The sequence below is a fragment of the Vipera berus genome (genome assembly GCF_964194415.1).
Source record: "Vipera berus genome assembly, chromosome: W".
NCBI classification, from domain to species: Eukaryota; Metazoa; Chordata; class Lepidosauria; order Squamata; family Viperidae; genus Vipera; species Vipera berus.
In genome coordinates, this window is record NC_138210.1 from 40,323,407 (window position 1) to 40,344,852 (window position 21,446).

A 21,446-nucleotide genomic window follows, 5' to 3' on the forward strand; every position below is an offset into this window, starting at 1 on the left:
GCCTGTGTAAATTTTACATTTCTGACCCAAATCTTTTCCCATGTATCCATTGTTATAACCTCCTGAAAGTTCTGGGCCCACTTTATCATACAGTCTTTAACAAGTTCCGTTTCTGAGTCAATTTCTATCAATGCATTATATATCCTTCTTATATGTGCTTGACCTTGATCTCTAATTTGTTTTACCAAATTTCCATCAGTTATCGAAATACCAACTTTCTGATCTTCTTTCCATCTTGCTTGTAACTTCCCATACTGGAACCAAGTTTGTACTATCTTTTCTTCTTTTAAAATATTATATGGCTTTAGTTGCCATACATTCCTTTCTATCCTTAAAATTTCTTTGTATGTAATCACATCATGTTTAAATCCCACATTTATATTTTCTATTGCATGTTTAGGTATTGCCCAAATTGGTATTTTGTAATTTAACTTATGTCGATATTTTTTCCAAACTCTCAACAGAGCATACCTTAATATATGTATCTTAAAAACATTATCCACCTTCTTATCATACAATAAATATGCATGCCAACCAAATAAAAAATCATGACCCTCAATATTCAATAATCTCCCTTGTGTTAAATTAAACTAATCACTAATTGATGATAAAGCAGCAGCCTCATAATATAATTTAAAATTGGGCATTTTAAGACCACCTCTTTCACGTACATCTTGCATTATCTTAAATTTGACTCTTGGCCTTTTCCCTGCCCAAACAAATTTATTAATACCTTTCTGCCATTCCTCCAAATTTGAATCTTTTTTAAGTATAGGTATTATTTGAAACAAAAATAAAATTTTTGGCAAAACGTTCATTTTTACTGCTGCAATTCTTCCCAATAAGGATAATTGTAATTTTTTTCCAACTATCTAACTCTTTTTGTATTTTTAACCATAACAATTCATAATTATTTTTGTATAATTTTACATTTGAGGCCGAGAGATATACCCCCAAATATTTAATCTTTTTAACTATTTCAAATCCTGTTAGCTCTTCTAAAACAACCTTCTGTTCTATGGTCATATTTTTAGACAATATTTTAGTTTTTTGCGTGTTTATCGTAAATCCAGAAACTTTTCCATATGACGTTATTATCTCCATCAATTCTACAACTGAGTAAGTTGGTTGACTTAATGTAATAACCAAGTCATCCGCAAACGCTCTCAATCTATAATCTTGATCTCTTATTTTAATTCCCTTAATTTTATTTGAATCTCATATCTTAATCAATAATATTTCCAATGTTAAAACAAACAACAAAGGTGACAACGGACACCCCTGTCTTGTACCCTTTTCAATATTACATGTTTCTGTCAAACTACCATTGACTATTATTTGAGCTGTTTGCTTCTGATATATTGCCCTAATAGGTTGTAAAAAAATATCCCCAAACTCCATTTTCTCCAATACCTTAAATAAAAATTTCCAGTCCAATTGATCAAAAGCTTTTTCAGCATCCAAAAAGATCAGCGCTGCAGAGACCTGGTTATTTCTTTCCAAAAATTCCAATAAATCTACAATATGTCTCACATTATTCTTCATTTGTCTGCCACTTATAAATCCTGTTTGATCACTATGAATCATTTGCTGCATTACCTTCATTAATCTATTTGCTAAATTTTTTGCAAATATCTTATAATCAGTATTTAAAAGCAATATTGGCCTATAATTTTTGGTTTGGGTAATATCTTGATCTTCCTTCGGAATCAGCGATATAAAGGCTGTTTTCCATGATGGAGGCACTTCTCCTCCCAATTGAATTGTTCTAAATAATTCTCTTAAAGGTTCCACCATTTCTAACTGTAAATCTTTATAATAGACGGCAGTCAAACCATCTGTTCCTGGTGCTTTCCCCACCTTTAATTGTTTAATTGCCAAAATAATTTCTTCATCATTTATCAATTGATTCATCCCTTCCCTTTGCTCTTGTGTAAGAACAGGGATATTAACTTCTCGTAAATATCTATCTATATCTACATCTTGAATCTTATCCCTAACATATAACTTAGAATAAAACTCAACAAAAGCCTTTTTAATAAGATTCTGCTGAAACACCACTTTACCCTTGTACTCTATTCTATCTATATTACGTGACCTTTGTTTCTTCCTTAACAAGTAAGCTAACCACCTACCCGGCTTATTAACATTACAAAAAGTATTGTGTTTAACATACCGTAAATTGGTTGCCACTTGATCTGCCATCAACATATCAAACTGACCTCTTAATAAAGTAATTACCTCTTTAATCTTCCTATCAGATGGATTCAAAATTAAAGCCTTCTCTTTCCTCTTAATTTCCTCCTCTAATTCTTTTTGCTTATGTTCCAGTTTACGTCTATGTTTATTATTCAAATATATTAACACTCCTCTCATATAAGCTTTGCTTGCATCCCAAACCATTTCAATAGAAGTACCCTTGTACATATTCATATTAAAAAATTCTTTCATCTGTTTTTACACTCTTCCACATTTTCTTGATATCTAAACAAATTTTCATTTAGTCTCCAAGACTGCTTGTCTCCATTGTCTTTTTCTATTTCCAACCATACTGGACTATGATCTGATATAGTTCTTGGACATATCTTAATCTTCTTAATCCTAGAAAAAAAAATCATTAGTAATTAATACAAAATCAATCCTGGAAAAAGATTGATGCCTATCGGAAAAAAAGGTAAAGTCTTTTTCTTCCAAATTTCTTTCTCTCCAAACATCTCTCAGTTCCAAATCGTCTTTCAACTGGTACAGAATGCGGCCGCGAGAGTTGTCTTGGGAGTTTCCCGGTACTCCCATGTTACACCTTTGCTCCGCGAGCTGCATTGGTTACCAGTTGTCTTTCGGGTGAGGTTCAAGGTTTTGGTTACGATCTTTAAGTCCCTACATGGCATGGGTCCGGGATACCTCAGGGACCACCTGCTGCCGGCATCAACTCCCCTCCGCCCTGTGCGTTCCCACAGAGAGGGCCTCCTCTGGGTGCCGCCAGTCAAGGAATGCTGACTGGTGGCCCCCAGGGGGAGGGCCTTCTCTGTGGGCGCTCCGGCATTATGGAACCAACTGCCGGTAGAGCTCCGGACGGCATCAGACCTCCGAACTTTCCGTCGTGGCCTGAAGACCCACCTATTTGAAATGGCTGGTCTGGCCTGACGGGGGATTATGGGTTTTAATTTGTTGTTTTAGATTTGTATTACTGTTTTAACTGGGCATGGGTTTAATCTTTTTTAATTTTTGTATTGTCTTTTTTATATATGCCCTGTGAACCGCCCTGAGTCCCTACCAAGGAGAAGGGCGGTATACAAATTAAATAAAACTTAAACTTAAACTTAAACTTTCATCTCAAAAAAAGATTTAGGCAATTTAGCATGACTTGGTATACTTCTAAAAAGACCTTTTTTGTCCTTTTGTACATCCAAAACACCATTCCAGTCTCCCATAAGAATACAGGATTTATAATCCCATTGAGTTATCTTGCTATGTAATAGTTTATAAAATTCTCCTTGCTGTTGATTAGGAGCGTATAATCCAACCAAAAGTATTTTCTTGCCTTCTATTAATAGTTCAATTATAACATATCTTCCTTGTTTATCTGTTTCAATTAAATTAGCTGTTAAGTTATTCTTAACATAAATAACTACTCCATTTTTCTTGTCTGGAGCAGACGCAATAAACTCTGTACCCAGCCTAAAATTTTTCAAATATTTTTGATTAGCTGCTTGAATATGCGTTTCCTGTAGACAAATAACATCATTTCTAAATTGATTTATATACTGAAATACTTTCTTTCTCTTGTGCGGGGAATTTAATCCGTTAACATTCCAAGTTAGAAACTTTGTCGCCATCTTTTGTGACCTGAAGCTTTCGGAGCGCCTCTTCCAAGACCACCTGCACTCTCTTCGGTTTCGCTCCTCCCACTGCTTCACTGTAAGTAGGTTTTTGAGATATGATTGTAGCTTTCTGTTGTTCTTGTTCTTGTCTCATTCGTCTAATTGCAGCCCGTGTCATTCTTTGTTCTCTAACCTCTTCTGTTGGCACCTGGGACTGATCCACTTCTGTAATTTGCTGGGATTCTTTATCCTTCTGCAGAGTAGCTCCTTGTTTACTCTCCATTCGCGACTGACGCTCTCCTTCACCATTCCTTCCTTTAAATTCTGAAGATGGCGGAGAACCTGCCTTCAAAATATTAGAATAAAAATCTCGTGCCTGCAAAACTGTATTAAGATGATATCTCGTGCCTGCATACATCACCGCCATGCCTGCTGGAATCTCCCATCTAAACTGAAGCTGCCGTTTCTTTAATTCATCTGCCAAGAAAGCAAATTCTTTTCTTTTCCTTAAAATTCTTGGAGGAATCTCTTTCAGAATTAAAACTTCTTGCTCAGCAACTGTAAATCTGTTGTTATAGAAGGCTTGGATGACCACATTTCTAATTGATCTCTTTGTAAAATAAACCACCACATCTCTAGGTAACTTTCTTTGTCTTGCAATCCAAGAATTAACACAAAATATTTTGTCTATATCCCCTATAATATCTTCTGCTGAACGCTCCAAAACCGGTTCAAGGTCTTGTGCCAATAATTCTTTCAAATCTTCCTTAGGATCTTCTTTCAAACCTCTGATCCTCACAGCAAACTCCATATCTCTATATTGTATCATAACTACATCATCATCAATCTTTTCCATCACATTTTCAGCATCCAACATTTTAGCATCTAATCTCATATTGTTTTGACTGAGCTCTTCCACGCGATCATCCAGACGCTCAATACAAACTGCAAGCCCTTGAAATGCAGCCAAAATGTCTGCTCTTATTTCAGTATTCTTCTCCTCAATAAGTTCAGCTATTTGTTGGGATTGTGTTTTTAAAGCATCTTGTAAAGCATCTTGTAAATCTTTTATTGTTAATGCTGGTGTGGGTGCGGGTGCCACAGGAGGAGGCATCAAAGCCTGTAACGAAGAATGCTGAACTGGCAAAGCACCAGCACTTCTAGGAACTTTAGTTAGTTTAGAAGCCATCTTAACTCCCAGTTAATTTCTATTACGCACTTTCACTTTCCACACCGCTTGCAGCTTTTTCTCTCAAAGTATTCAGAGTTAAAGTTCAAATACTTGCTATTACAGTATTCTCCTGCACAGCTCTGCCTGCATCCAGGTAATCCACAATTAATTATTGAAAGCAGGGATGGTTGCAGCATCCTGCTCTGCTCCAAAGCCTTGGAACAGAGAAGTCCCGGAGTCCAGAGCAAATTCAGGCTTCGGGGCGGCTCACACCCTTCAACCACCAGAATTTAAGCTCTGGTGATCTAGGGGAGCTCTACCCCTACCTAAACACTCACCCCCCTTCTCCTGAGGAGAGGGTTTCCGAGCCACCAAACAGCTGATCGTTGCTGTTTTTAGTGGCTCCACGGAAAGCAACGGGGCTGACAGCCGAAACGGCCGCCATCGACGAAGGCTTGCCACCCGGAAGTCCCCCAAGGCATGAGATTTTTATACTAATGTATTGAAAGCAGGTTCACCACCCCCTACAGAAGATAAAGAAGGAAAGGATGAAGGAGAGCAACAGTCACAAGAAAAACAGCAATCTTCAGAAATTGTGCAACCCTTGGCTTTAGTAGAAGAAACTTTGACTCAAAGAATAACATGGGCTGCATCTAGACGTAAGGCACAACAACAACAATGGCAACTGGATCAATGTTTGATGATTACAACTCAAGAATCAAGTGAAGCAGTGGGAGGAGCGAGGCCGAACAGGCAGATTTCTGAAGATCTTCAGGCAGCGCTCTGGAGGCTTCAAGTCGCAAAAGATGGCGACAAAATTCCTGACTTGGAATGTCAATGGTTTGAATTCACCACAAAAGAGGAAGAAAATATTTCAGTATTTGAAACATTTTAAAAATGACATTGTATGCTTGCAAGAGATGCATATTCGGGTATCTGATCAGAAATATTTGATAAATTTGAGACTGGGTACACAATTTATTGCATCCGCTCCAGAGAAGAAAAATGGTGTAGTAATATATGTGAAGAAGGGTCTGATAGCCAAATTAATAGAAGCAGATATACAAGGAAGATATATTATTATTGAACTTTTGATTGAAGGGAAGAAAATACTTTTAATTGGAATATATGCTCCTAATCAACAACAAGAAGAATTTTATTAATTGCTACATAACAAAATAATTCAATGGGACTACAAGTCTTGTATTTTAATGGGAGACTGGAATGGTGTGATGGACACGCAGAAGGATAAGAAAGGATCTTTTAAAAATACTCCTAATCATGCTAGATTGCCTAAATCTTTTTTTTTTATTTGAAAGATGATTTGGAATTGAGAGATATTTGGAGAGAAAGAAACGTGGATGAAAAGGATTTTACTTTTTTCTCTGACAGACATCAATCCTTTTCTAAGATTGATTTTATACTGATTACTAATGATTTTTTTTCTAGGATTAAGAAGATCAAGATATGTCCAAGAGCCTTATCAGACCATAGTCCAGTTTGGTTGGAATTGGATAAGGGTAACGGTGATAGAAGATCATGGAGATTAAATGAAAATTTATTTAGATATGTAGAAAATCTGGAAGAATGTAAAAAGCAAATGAAAGAATTTTTTATTATGAATATGCACAAAGGCACCTCTATTGAAATGGTATGGGATGCAAGTAAAGCTTACATGAGAGGTGTCTTGATATATCTGAATAATAAATATAGACGTAGAATGGAATTTAAGCGTAAAGAAATAGAGGAGAAAATAAAGAGGAAAGAGAAAGCTTTTACTATGGATCCATCTGATAAGAGGCTAAAAGAATCAATTAATTTGTTAAGAAGTCAGTTTGATATGTTAATGGCGGACCAGGTGGCAACTAATTTAAGATATGCTAAACATAACATTTTTAATAATGCAAATAAACCTGGCAGGTGGTTAGCTTATTTATTAAGGAAAAAACAAAGATCTCGTCATATAGATAAGATAGAATATAGGGGTAAAGAAGTATTTCAGCAAACTTTTATTAAAAAAGCCTTTGTTGAATTTTATTCGAAGTTGTATGCAAGGGATAAAAGTCAAGGTGAAGACATAGATAGTTATCTGCAAGGAGTGAAGATCCCGGCGCTCAGACAAGAGCAACGGGAAGAGATGAATCAATTGATAACCACTGAAGAAATTATTCTAGCAATTAAACAATTAAAAGTAGGAAAGGCACCTGGGACAGATGGATTGACTGCTACTTATTATAAAAATTTACAATTAGAGATGGTGGAACCTTTAAAAGAATTGTTTAGAATAATTCAATCCGGAGGGGAGGTACCTCCATCATGGAAAACAGCATTTATAACGTTGATTCCAAAGGAAGATCAAGATCCTGTACAAACCAAAAATTAGAGACCTATATCGTTGTTAAATACTGATTACAAGATATTTGCAAAAATTTTAGCAAATAGATTGATGAAGGTTATGCAACAAATGATTTATACTGATCAAACAGGATTCATAAGCGGTAGGCAAATGTAAAATAATGTGAGACACATTGTAAATGTATTAGAATATTTAGAAAGAAATAACCAAGTCCCTGCAGCGCTGATTTTCTTGGACGCTGAAAAAGCTTTCAATCAATTGAATTGGCAATACTTATTTAAAGTGCTAGAGAAGATGCAGTTTGGGGATAAGTTTCTACAACCTATCAGGGCTAAATATCAAAAACAAAAAGCACAAATAATAATTAATGGTAGCTTATCAGAAGTTTGTAAAATTGAAAAGGGTACAAGACAGTGATGTCCATTATCACCATTGTTGTTTGTTTTAACATTGGAAATATTATTGATTAAAATACGTGATTCAAAGAAAATACAGGGAATTAAAATTAGAGATCAAGATTATAGTTTGAGGGCGTTTGCAGATGACTTGGTTATTACGTTAAGTCAACCAATTCAATCAGTTTTGGATTTAATGGAAATAATTTTACAATATGGACAAGTTTCTGGATTTAAGGTAAATAGACAAAAAACTAAGATATTGTATAAAAATATCACCATAGAACAAAAGGTAGCTTTAGAAAAATTAACGGGATTTGAAATAGTTAAAAAGGTTAAATATTTGGGGGTATATCTTTCAGCTTCAAATACTAAACTATACAATAATAATTATGAATTTTTATGGTCAAAAATACAAAAAGAGTTTGATAGTTGGAGAAAATTACAACTGTCTTTATTGGGAAGAATTGCAGCTGTGAAAATGAATGTTTTACCTAAATTTTTATTTTTATTTCAAATGATACCTATACTTAAAAAAGATTCAAATTTGGAGGAATGGCAGAGAGGTATTAATAAATTTATCTGGGCAGGGAAGAGACCGAGAGTTAAATTTAAGATAATGCAAGATGTACGTGAAAGAGGTGGTCTCAAAGTGCCCAATCTTAAATTATATTATGAGGCGGCAGCATTATCGTCAATTAGTGATTGGTTTAATTTAACACAAAGGAGTTTATTGAATATTGAAGGGTGTGATTTGTTATATGGGTGGCATGCTTATTTATTGTATGATAAAAAAGTGGACAAAGTTTTTAAAACACATATATTAAGGTCTGCCTTGTTGAGAGTTTGGAAAAAATATTGATACAAGTTGAATTATAAAATTCCTATTTGGGCAATACCTAAACATGCAATAGAAAATATAAATGTGGGATTTAAACATGATGTGATAACATATAAAGAAATTCTTAGATTGGAAAAGAATGAATGGCAATTGAAGTCTTTCAAAATTTTAAAAGAAGAAAAAATAGTACAAACTTGGTTTCCGTATGGGCAGTTACAGGCTAGATGGAAAGAAGATCAGAAAATTGGTATTTCAATATCAGATGGGAATTTGGTAAAGCAAACTAGAGATCAAGGTCGAGCGCATATAAGAAGGATATATAATGGATTGATAGAAATTGACTCAGAAGCGGAACTGGTTAAGGATTGTATGATAAAATGGGCTCAGAAATTTCAAGAACCAATAATAATGGATACTTGGGAGAAAATATGGGTTAGGAATGTTAAATTCACACAGGCACAAAATCTAAGGGAGAATTTTTACAAAATGTTTTATAGAAGGCATTTAGATCCCAAAAAATTAGCATGTATGTATCCAAATTGTCAGCCAAAATGTTGGAGATGTGGTTGTGATGATGCAACGTATTATCATGTATGGTGGACCTGTAAAAAAGTTAAAGCTTTTTGGATTAAAATTTGGTGGAACATGCAGAAGATTTTTAAGAAAAAGATAAGATTTTTACCACAATTGTTTTTGTTGGGTATTGTTCTGTACCAGCCTGCTACCGGCCCTGCAGCAAAAGCAGGGACAACCCCTTTACAAACGGCAAGAGGCTGGAATAAAGCCTGCCAAATTTATTAACATAAAACAGAGCAAGACAAGACACCAACCATGAAACAGGAGCTATGAAACAGGAACTATCCAAGCGGTTGCCTTCAGCAAACCAGCCCTCCCACACATTCCCCTTAAATACAGTTCAGGGCGTGGCCTCTCTCTGCCTCCTTCCGAGGTACCCCATTGCCTTCCTCTGTTTACTCCTGATTGACTGCCTCCTGCGTCGGGCGTCCTTGAACAGGGCCAGCTGTGGGTCATCTTCATCCATGCTGTCAGGCTCACACAGCTGGGTCTCCGTCGTGACCAAGTGGGAGGGGCCCGGCTGAGGGCTCTGCGGAGCCTCAAGGCCATCATCAGCAAGCTCTTCAACACCCCCCTCCTCCTCCTCTGAGTCGTCCGACCCAACTGCCGAACCCACAGGCTGACCCTGAATCACAACAGGTATTATCACTGATTGTACTGCTATAGAAACTAAATTGATGCTGAATTTAATAACAGCTGCAAGACTTTTGGTAGCGCAATACTGGAAGAAGGAGGACCTGCCTACAATTGAAGAATGGACTTTGAAAGTTTCGAACTTGGAAGAAATGGCTAAAATCTCAGCATATGTGAAAGATCACTCGCAACAGAGATATATAGTGGAATGGAGAAGATGGATTGATTTTATTCAGAACAAATATGGGACTACAAAGTATCATTTAGCATTTGAATAGTTATTAGTTATTGTAATTAGAGGCTATATTATTATTTTTGTTTTCTATGGCTAAGGAGAGTTAAAGTGCGATAGGGTTTAAAGAGTAATTACAGTAAAGTAATTAGAATATTTTAGAGTAAGAGTGTATGATGTAATACCCTGTATTCGGATCTGGGAAGTCGGGTGTGTGTGTGTTGGGATGGGAGGGATGGGGAGGGGGGTGGGGTAGATGGAGCATATGTTTCAAAAATGTATTTATAACTTTTCAATAAAAAAAAATCTCAAAAGCACATTTAGTCCCCAAATTTCAAAGCTATATATTGATGTGTGTGTGTTCTGTTCCAGCCTACGACCAGCCCTGTTTGAATGTCAGGGACAACCCCTTTTTATAGTCAACAGGCTGGAAAAAACCCAACCAAATTTATTTACAAAGAGTTCAAACAAAAGTTAAAGAAAAAGTTCAAGAGTTAAACCAAAAGTTCAAACAAGAGTTAAATAAGAATAACAGACCAGGACTCCAGCAGAAGATCTTCAAACGGTTGCCTTCAGCAACCAGCACCTCCCACACCTTCCCATTTTATCAGCAGTCCCAAGGCGTGGCTTCTCATTGCCTTCTCCCGAGTTGCCTCATTGCCTTCCTCTGTTCTGCTCTGCTAGATTGACTCCTGCTCCTAGCGTCCCTGAACAAAGCCAGCTTTCTGAATAATATTTTATTCCTTTCAATCCACCCTTTCTTTTCTTTATCCTTTGAGAAATTTATAAACAATTCAAAAATACACTTTGCATATATGTGTTACATTTTATACTTATATATTGGCAAGCAAGCCTAAGCTATAGTGATCCCTGTTATAAAGGGGTTCACATCCATTCTGATAGTTCTTGTTCTACCTCTCTGGGATTTTCCAGTATCTCCCTTTCTTGTGGTTCTTCCTTCTCATTATCCCTCAGACACATCATTTCCTCATTTTTATATGGTGGGGGTTCTCCTAAAGGCATTCTTTTAGTAATGGAAGTTTCTATTAATCTCTGTACCAGTCCTCTTATGTTTGATTAGCCTGTATACACCTTAAATCTATCCATTCTATATCCTGTAGAATTTGAATATCACTATCTCCCAATATAATTGAATTTAAGTCAGGTTGTGTTTCTGCTGCCTAAATTTCAATTTCTCCTATAATTGGGTATGTGGGATAAAGAGTCTGTTGATGTCAGACCTTTACATATTTTTAACCAATCCTCCACTATTACTATGTCACAAGTTTCTTCACAGGGACAGACTGGTCCACAATCACAACAGTGATAAGAACTACAACATTCAGTGACACAATTGCAATCACAGAACCAACACATTATGTAGAAGTTTGTAGAATGCGGAGGTCCACAGCTTCTTCTGGAATCCTTGGATGGAATAACATAGGCCACCACTCAGATTTTATTTATTTATTTATTTATTTATTTATTTTATTACATTTATATACCGCCCTTTCCCTGAGGACTCAGGGCGGTTTACAGGGAATTAAAAACCAACAATACAAAAGTTAAAACCAGTTTAAAAAAGATTAAACTTAACCCTGTGCAAATAAAACCCCAGTTAAAATAGATTAATCCTCAGCCTGGGCCAGAGAGCTCAAAGAGCCAGGTCTTCAGGCCACGGCGGAATGAACGGAGGTCGGGGGCAGTCCTCAGCTCCACTGGCAACTGGTTCCAGAGGGCAGGCGCCCCCACTGAGAAGGCCCTATCCCTGGGCGTTACCCGCTGGCAATCTCTTACCGGTGGGACCCTGAGCAGACCCTCCCTGTGGGAGCGCACTGGACGAAGGGCACTTGATGCTGGCAGCAGGTGTTCCCTCAAATACCCCGGACCCAAGCCATGTAGGGCTTTATAGGTAATGACCAGCACCTTGAATTTCACCCGGAGGGCAACTGGCAGCCAATGCAGCTTGCGGAGTAGAGGTGTTACATGGGAGTATTGGGAGACCCCCATTACAACTCGCGCGGCCGCATTCTGCACCAGTTGAAGCCTCCGAGTGGTCCTCAAGGGCAGCCCCATGTAGAGAGCGTTGCAGTAGTCCAAACGGGAGGTCACGAGCGCATGAGTAACTGTGCGTAGGGCATCTCGGTCCAGATAGGGCCGCAACTGGCGCACCAGGCGAACCTGGGCAAAAGCCCCCCTGGTCACGGCTCCTATGTGGTCTTCAAAATTGAGTCGTGAATCCAGGAGGACGCCCAAGTTGCGAGCCCTATCAACGGGGGGTAACACCTCACCCCCCATCGTTAGAGATGGAATAGTCTGGTTGACCCGAGATGCCGATATGCACAGCCACTCAGTCTTGGCAGGATTGAGACGAAGCCTGTTTCTCCCCATCCAGACCTGGACCGCCTCCAGGCACCGGGACATCACGGCGAGGGCATCACTGGGTTGGTTCGGGGTGGAAAGAAAAAGTTGGGTATCATCAGCGTACTGATGATACCCCACCCCGAAACCACGAATGATCTCGCCCAGCGGCTTCATATAGATGTTGAACAGGAGGGGCGAGAGAACCGACCCCTGAGGAACTCCACAAATGAGAGGCCTCGGGGCGGATCTCTGCCCTCCCGCCAACACCGACTGCGAGCGGCCCAGGAGATAGGAGGAGAACCACCGTAAAACGGTGCCTCCCACTCCCAACCCCCTGAGACGCCGCAGCAGGATACCATGGTCGATGGTATCGAAAGCTGCTGAGAGATCTAATAGGACCAGGACAGAGGAGCAACCCCTGTCCCTAGCCCTCCAGAGATCATTCACCAGCGCGACCAATGCCGTCTCCGTGCTGTGTCCGGGCCTGAAACCCGATTGGTACGGGTCCAAATAATCAGTTTCCTCCAGGAACAGAGGAAGCTGATGCGCCACCACACTCTCAACAACCTTCGCCAAAAAGCGAAGGTTGGAGACTGGACGATAGTTATTTAAAACAGCCGGGTCCAAAGCAGGCTTCTTGAGGAGGGGTCTCACCACCGCCTCCTTCAAGGCAGCAGGGAAGACACCCTCCTTCAAAGAAGCAGTTATTACTGCATGGAACCAGCCTCGTGTCCCCTCCCGGGCCGCATAAGCTAGCCAGGAGGGGCACGGATCCAACAAACAGGTGGTGGTGCTCAGTCTCCCCATGATCCTGTCCACATCATCAGGGGAAACAGGGTTGAACTCAGTCCAGATAACATGCTCAAGACCGTCCGATTCCTCCACATCAGACTCTGCCCAGTCAGAGTCCAGACCGGTCCGTATCTGAGCGATTTTGTCCGCCAGATGATGACTAAACTCCTCAGCTCGTCCCCGCAAGGGATCCTCTCTCACCTCCTGGTTAAGGAGGGAGTGAGTTACCCTAAACAGGGCAGCCGGGCGATTATCTGCGGACGCGATAAGGGCAGCAAAGTAGTTAGACTTCGCCGTCCTTATCGCCGCAAGATAAGACCTTATAAAGGTTCTTAACTGCAATCGGTCAGATTCGGATCGGCTGGACCTCCAACTGCTCTCTAGACCTCGTCTCCGATGCTTCATCTCCCGGAGCTCCACAGAGAACCATGGGGCCCAACGGGATCTGTGCCGGGTCAGAGGTCGCAAGGGTACAACGCAGTCAAGTGCCCCGGCGGCCGCCGTTTCCCAGGCATCCACCAGAGCATCGACTGGGCTGTGGGTAAGGGTGATGGGTATAGGCCCAAGCGCCCTCTGGAACCGTTCCGGGTCCATTAGGCGCCTGGGGCGGAACCACCTGGTCGGTTCTGCCGCCCAGCGGTGGGGGGTGGCATAACGGAAAACCAGCCGCAGGAGGTAGTGATCTGACCATGACAGGGGGTTGATGGTCGGTGAACCCCCACCCAGATCATCCAACCATTGTCCAGATAGGAACACCAGGTCGAGAGTATGATCCCCCACATGAGTCGGGCCCTTAATAACTTGGGTCAGGCCCATGGCCGTCATGGAGGCCATGAACTCCCGAGCTAACTCAGACGACCCTCCCAGTGACGGCAGGTTGAAGTCACCCAGGACTATAAGCCTGGGGAACTCCACCGCCAGCCCTGAGAGAGTGTCGAGCAGCTCGGGCATGGCTGTTGCCACACAGCCGGGCGCCAGGTATGTGAGCAACAAGCCCAACTGAGCCCGAGGACCACATCTCAAGAGGAGGGATTCACTCCCGGCCATCTGGACAATGGTGGCCTCCCGCGGACACAGAGTCTCCCGAATAACCACTGCCACCCCACCACCCCTGCCCTGAGCCCGTGGCTGGTGTAGCACCCGGAAACCTGGAGGGCATAACTCGGTCAGAGGCACCCCTCCCTCCGAGCCCAACCAAGTTTCCGTAATGCACACTAGATCCGCACATTCCTCCTCGATCAGATCATGAATGAGGGGAGCTTTGTTAATGACGGATCTAGCGTTAAAATAGACCAGCCTGAGCTCAGGGACCTGATCACCCTCATCCCCGGGTAAGAGGGTGCTAACCGGAGGGTCGGTGCGCGCCACCGCTCGGAGATAGCGGGGGCGCGATCCCGGGTGTTGATATGGCCCTCCGTGCAAGCAGATTGAAAAAGCCAGAAAGCTGCTACTCCTGCAATGAGAAAAATCACAAACAAACCCAGGCTGTTATTTCTTCACCCCACAATGACCGCAACAGTTTTTGGTAATTTTTATTCAGAGCGGGTCTTCTCCAGGAATTATTTTCCACTCTTTTGGCTCCACCCTTTCTTTTCTTTCAAACTGCTATTTCAGTTTTTAGGAGGACTTGGTAGGGACCATCCCAGGCTGAAGTAAGTTTTTCTTCACACCAGCTTTTTATCAGGACCCAATCACCAAGCTGAAACTTGTGGACAGCAAACTCCAATGGAGGTGTCTGGGCTAGCAATCCTTGCCTGCTGAGAAAAGACAAAGCAGAAAACAGCCCCAGTATCTAATTCTTTATAAACATGTCATTAGTTTCATATTGTGGAATTTCCCACTTGAGATAATTTAAAAACAGCTAGACTGCATTGAAATAGCCTCACCACTAGATGTTATAGAGCATTTTATGTATTTGTTTACATATCATACTTATCATATAACCAACCATATATTAACCATAGAAAAGTATCAACCATCCTTCCTTCAGTGGCTGCTTCTGTGTCCGAGTTATTGCTTTATTCCCCCAACTACTTTGCTATGAACAAGTGTTTACACACACTTGATAAAAAATGCTAACCACCAAGACTTCCCCAAATGTCAATTTTAGACAAAAATGCCACTGGCTGCCTCTTTTCCTCCACTTCTGGGTAAAAACCCCCATTCCCCTAGCCATTCCTTTGTCCGTATTTACAAAAAAATTGCTTAGTAAAGAGCCAACAAAGGAATGCTCACCAAACTCTGCTTGAGTTTGTTTGCACACAAATCTTTACTCAAAACAACATACAGTAGCTGTATGTTGTATGCAATTAGTGCAGGTTCGCATCCCACCAGGCTCAAGGTTGACTCAGCCTTCCATCCTTCCGAGGTAGGTAAAATGAGGACCCAGATTGTTGGGGGCAATTAAGCTGACTTTGTAATAATGCCGCTTGGGGTGTGTGTGAAAGCCCTAATAAGCAGGCATATACATAGAATGAAGGCTACTGCTAAGCTTGTAAGCCGCCCTGAGTCTTCGGAGAAGGGCGGGATATAAATGGAATTAAAATAAAAATAAAATAAATATATAATCCCCAAAATTTTCTCAACTCCTTCGTTTTAAACAAGGGTTGAATTACAATTTCTTCAATTCTCTTAGGTATTATTTTCTATCAGTGTGTCCTGCACACAGACATAAAACATAAAAAAAATAAAAATAAAAACAACAACAAAAAGCAACTCCACAAAAATAAATAAATAAACAAGCTTAATAAGATATTCTGGTTTTTTTTTTTTAAGCTGGAGTCCGAGATGGCGCTGCCTTGGGAGGAGAGGTGATAGACGGCCGAGCCTCTTGTTGTTTTTCAGGCCTCCTGCGGCGATATTCTGCCGTTTCCAGCCCTGGAGAGGCTGGGAGAAGTGGAGGGGGCATCTTTGGAGGCGAGGTGTGATGCAATCACCTCGCTGGAAAAAGGAAAACACCCCGAGGATCCGGAGGCTTGAAAGAGGGCCGCAGTTTGGCAGCCCCGAAGCCAATGACTCGGCAGTTTGAGAAAAAGCAGGGAAGTGAGAAAGAGTGGAAGTGAGTTTAAAGACTTTCTGAGCGAGCGCGCCGGCGGGGTGCTAAGCAGAAGTGAAAGGAGCGGCAGCCAGTTATCGGGGGTGGTTTTGGCAACAAATATTTTTTTTTCCTTCTTTTCTTTTCTTTTCTTTTCTTTTCTTTTCTTTTCTTTTCTTTTCTTTTCTTTTCTTTTCTTTTCTTTTCTTTTCTTTTCTTTTCTTTTCTTTTCTTTTCTTTTTTCTTTTTTTTGTTACCCCTTTTGTCTTTTGCTGCCGTGAATGCTGATTAGAGGCTTAAATGGACTTGTCTACGAATATGACGTGATTGGTGGAAGCTTTCTCTTCCCTGAAAAAGTTAGTGTATTGCTTTGCGGACTTATAGAAACTGACGGATATTGATGTGACTCCTTCTTTCTTTTTTTTCTTCTACCTAAAGAGCGGAAGTGAAATTATTAGAAGGAAGTACGGGGTTTGTGATAAAGTTTCTGGGAAGGAGTCAACCTGTGGTGTACAGTAGTGTGGAGAAACCTCCTGGGACAAACTGAAATGTCTTTAACGACAACGTCAACTAAAACCTTAAGGAAGGCCCCTACCTTGACAGCAGCGGCCTCTCCGGTTACGACGCCACCAGGGGTTAGGAAGTCGATGGAGAACCTACCAGCGACAGAAAAATCTGCTACAATTCAAGGAATTTATACGATGTTACAAAATATGCAGGACATAATGGAGTGGAATTTTGACAGCTTGAAGGCTGAGTTGGGGGACATGAGAGAGGAGATGAAGGAAATTAAAGGAAAATTGGGTGCAGTCCAGGTGACTCTGGATACGCATGAAGAGCGAATTAAAACAGTAGAAAAGGACTCTGAGAATATGGAGAAGCGGATGGAGAAATGGGAGCACAGGTGCACGCAAGCATCCAAGAAGCTGGAAGATGATATGGTGTACCTGGAGATGGAGAAAGCGGCCTTTTTTTGCACTTCCAAAATGTTATGGAAGACAGAGAAGAACAGCTGGAAGAAGTGGTAGGAGAAATGATTGCAGACCTGGTGGGGAAAGAGAAAAAAGAGGTTCGGTGCGATATTGATGAGGCTTTTCGAGTTTATACCAATTATGCCAGGCGATACAGCCTCCCTAGGGAAGTGCATGTTAGGTTTACCAAAAAGGCGCTTAGAGATGAAGTGCTTCATAGAGCTAGAGGTCAACCAATTCAGTATAAAGGCCGTCCGGTTACAATTCTTAAGCAACTGCCAAGAAGGGTCCGAGAGCAACGTCAACGCTATCAATTTGTTACTTCGCAATTGAGGAAAAAAGGTGTGACATATAAATGGCTGCTTCCAGAGGGGCTCCTGGTGATGTGGGAAGACCGAAAGATAAAGATTGAGAGTCTACACGACGCACAAGATTTCTATAAAAAATTTTGTGGGACTAGTGATCAGGAGAGTGATGGAGAAGTGGAGAGTAGAAGTCAGAGGGAGGAGAGGAATCTGGGGGGAGCAGAGGGGGGAGGGGGGGAGGGGGGTGGAGAGGGAAAGGGAGAAGAATATAAGAGGGTAACTAGACAGACTACCAAATCTAAGGCCCCACGTAAGTAAGGATGTGTCAAGGGGTGAATTTTTTGACACTCAATGTTAATGGTCTCAATGCTCCTGTTAAGAGAAAAAATATCTTAACTAGATTAAGGAAATGTGGAGCTGATGTATTATGCCTTCAGGAAACTCATATTAAGAAAAGCCAAATTAATTTGTTGAGTTACTCTAAACTAGGGAAATTATTTGTAGCATCTGCTGAGGACAAAAAGAAAGGTGTAGCAATGTATGTTAAGGAGTACTTGTGTCCTAAAGAATTATGGGCGGACCCGGAGGGGAGAAGCCTGATGCTGGAGATAGAAATGGTGGGAAGCAAAGTGTTACTGGTAGGCATATATGCACCTAATAATAATCAGGGAGACTTTTTCCAGAAAATATATCGGAAAATATTAGATCTGGAGTATGAGCAGATGTGTCTCTTGGGGGACTTTAATGCGGTGGTAGATAGGGCTAAGGATTACAAAACAGGGAGGGTTGATTTGAAGAAGAAAAAAGGGAAAGATAGGAGGGTCTTACCCAAAGTATTTAGGGATATGTGTGAAGAATTTGGCCTTAGGGATATATGGCGTGTGATTAACCCAGCCTCTCAACATTATACCTACTACTCCCCCAGGCATAACTCATGGTCTAGGTTGGATATGGTATGGTTGTCGGATGGGCTGATACCTTATGCAAAAGATGCCATGATTTTGACGAACGAATGGGCGGACCACAACCCGGTGGTTATTACATTGATAAGGGGGAGTAGAGTGAGGAGTAGATGGATGATGAGTCTGGAGATCCTGAAGGATACGGTTTTTGTACAAAAAATTAAACAAGAGATGAGTCTGGTTTTTTTAGAAAATAGGACGGAAGGGATGCCCCTACGAATAGTTTGGGATACGGCTAAAGCTTATTTGAGAGGCTTGATAATAAAACAGATGGCAGTTAAATGTAGGAAGGAGGAGGAAAGTAGGAGGGAAATTGTTGAGCAACTTACTAAGGCAGAGAAGGCTCTCCAGGTAAACCCACAGAAAGTGTACGGGAAGGAGCAGGTGGATTTTTGGAGGCATAAACTCAACCTTGTGGACCAAGAGAAAATAGCACGTCAAATTAGGGTGGCGAGGCAGAACTATTTTGAATATGCCAATAAACCAGGGAGATGGCTTAGCTATAGAATAAGGAAAGAGAAGGAAAGTAGAAGAATTGAGCAGTTAGAGGATAAGAGGGGGACACTGATAGGGGATAAAGAAGGGATAGAAAAGATAGCGATTGAGTTTTTTACAGAATTATATCAGGAAGAAAAGGTTCCTGAGGAGAGGATTAAACAATACCTGACGGAGTCAGACCTTCCTAAGTTATTTCCTAATGAGAAAGAGGCCTTAGATCAGGAGATAACAATAGCAGAAATTGAAAAAGCGGTCAGACAACAGAAATGTCAGAAAACCCCAGGCACTGATGGAATTCCTGCAGAATTGTATAAGGTATTAGTGGAATCGTTGGGAAAACATATGAAAGATCTATTTAATGAAATTTTGGATGAGGCTATAGTCCCACAAATTTGGTTGGAGGCAAATATTAGTTTGATTCCTAAGGATGACTTCCCTTCGAAGCAAAAATTATAGGCCAATATCCCTTCTTAATTCAGATTATAAAATATTTGCAACAATAATTGCAGATAGATTAAAAATTTACTTAAACCAATTCATACATACAGACCAGAATGGGTTCCTTCCCACTAGACAAATAAAAGATAATCTCAGAATTATATTCAATGTTCTGGAGTATTATGAAAGCTGACCAGATAAACAATTAGCTTTAATATTTATCGATGCTCTAAAAGCATTTGATAGGGTTAATTGGGATTTCCTGATGTGTCAGTTGGAACATATGGAGTTTGGGGCTAAATTCTGTAATATGATTAAAGCAATCTATACTAAGCAGGAAGCAAGATTGTTGATAAATGGGAATTTAACTGACAAATTTGATATCTGTAAGGGCACTAGGCAGGGTTGTCCACTCTCCCCACTTTTATTTATCCTAACCTTAGAACCCCTACTGAGAATAATAAGGAAAGATGAGGAGATTACTGGGCTTCAGATAAGAGACCAAATTTATAAACTGCAGGCGTTTGCAGATGATATGGTCTTTGTTTTGGAAAACCCTCTGGAATCCAGCACGGCATTACTAAAAAAGATTGAGGAATTTGGAAACGTGGCTGGTCTGAAAGTAAATAAAGATAAGACAAATATATTGACGAAAAATCTTTCAAATAGAAGTAAACAGATGTTAGAGGACACTACAGGGTTTAAAATCGTGAAGAAGGTGAAATATTTAGGAATCTGGTTGACCGGAAGATGTTCAAGTATTAGGGAGGATAATTATTCTAAATTACTGATACAAACAAAAATGGACCTGGGAAAATGGGGTAGGATACAGTTGTCATTATTAGGAAGGGTAGCCACGGTGAAATCTTATGTTTTGCCGAAATGGAATTTTCTTTTTCAGACAGCACCAGGAAACTTTCGCTGAAATTTTTAAAAGAGTTAGAGGGGGAAGTTTCTAGATTTGTTTGGCAGGGGAAACGGCCCAGGATTGGGAAAAAAATGATGCAAGAAATTAAGGAAAGAGGGGGCCTTGGCCTACCGAACTGGGAACTTTACTATCAGGCTGCCCTCTTAGTTTGGGGCAAGGAATGGATAAGTCTAAGGAATAATCGATTGTTGAGTTTGGAAGGATTTGATTTGCTGCAGGGATGGCATGCAGCTCTTTGGCGGGAAGGTACTCCTCCAAGCAAACAGTTTACTCGCCACTACATAAGGGATATACTGATTCGGAATTGGGATAAGATAAGGGCTACGTACTATGCGCAAATTCCGTGTTGGTTATCAACTTTGGAAGCCTTGACCCATCCAACCCTACTCAAGAAGGGAAGAAGACCAACTTATAAAGAACGTTTAGATAGCAGGGGAGAACTCAAAACACGACAAAATCTGGCTCAGCAAGGGTTTCAATTGGAGTGGTGGGCCTACCTGCAGATCCAGTCAAGGTATAAGAAGGATAAGGAAGGAAGGGGTATTTATCTGAATCTGCAGGAATTAGATAAGATTCTGCTGGGTCCGGAGAAAGGGATGATATCTAAGTGCTATAAATTGTTGCTAACTAGGGTAGTAGGGGAGGAGGTGGTAAAAGATGCGATGATTGCCTGGGGGAAGAATTTTGGTTATGCACTTCCACTTGAGAAATGGGAAGAGATTTGGTGGACTAGTATGAGGCTGGTGGTTTCCACGTCATATAAGGAGAACATATACAAAATGCTTTATAGATGGCATCTCCCTCCGGCTAGACTTTCCAAAATGTTCCCCGGATTGTCGGCCGATTGTTGGAAGTGTGGTAAAGGGATTGGCACATACTATCACTTATGGTGGACATGTCCGGAAGTGGTTAGATATTGGATGAGGATCCAAAAATGGATAGAGGAAATCACAGGGTGTTTAGTTGATCTTAAACCAGAGACGTATCTGCTTGGCTCCAGGCCTGGAAATATTAAGAAGGAAATATGGTATTTGGTTTTACATATCTTAACGGCGGCAAGGATGGGGTATGCTCAATTTTGGAAGGCAAATCATACCCCGCCGGATGAAGTTATAATTAGGAGAATACT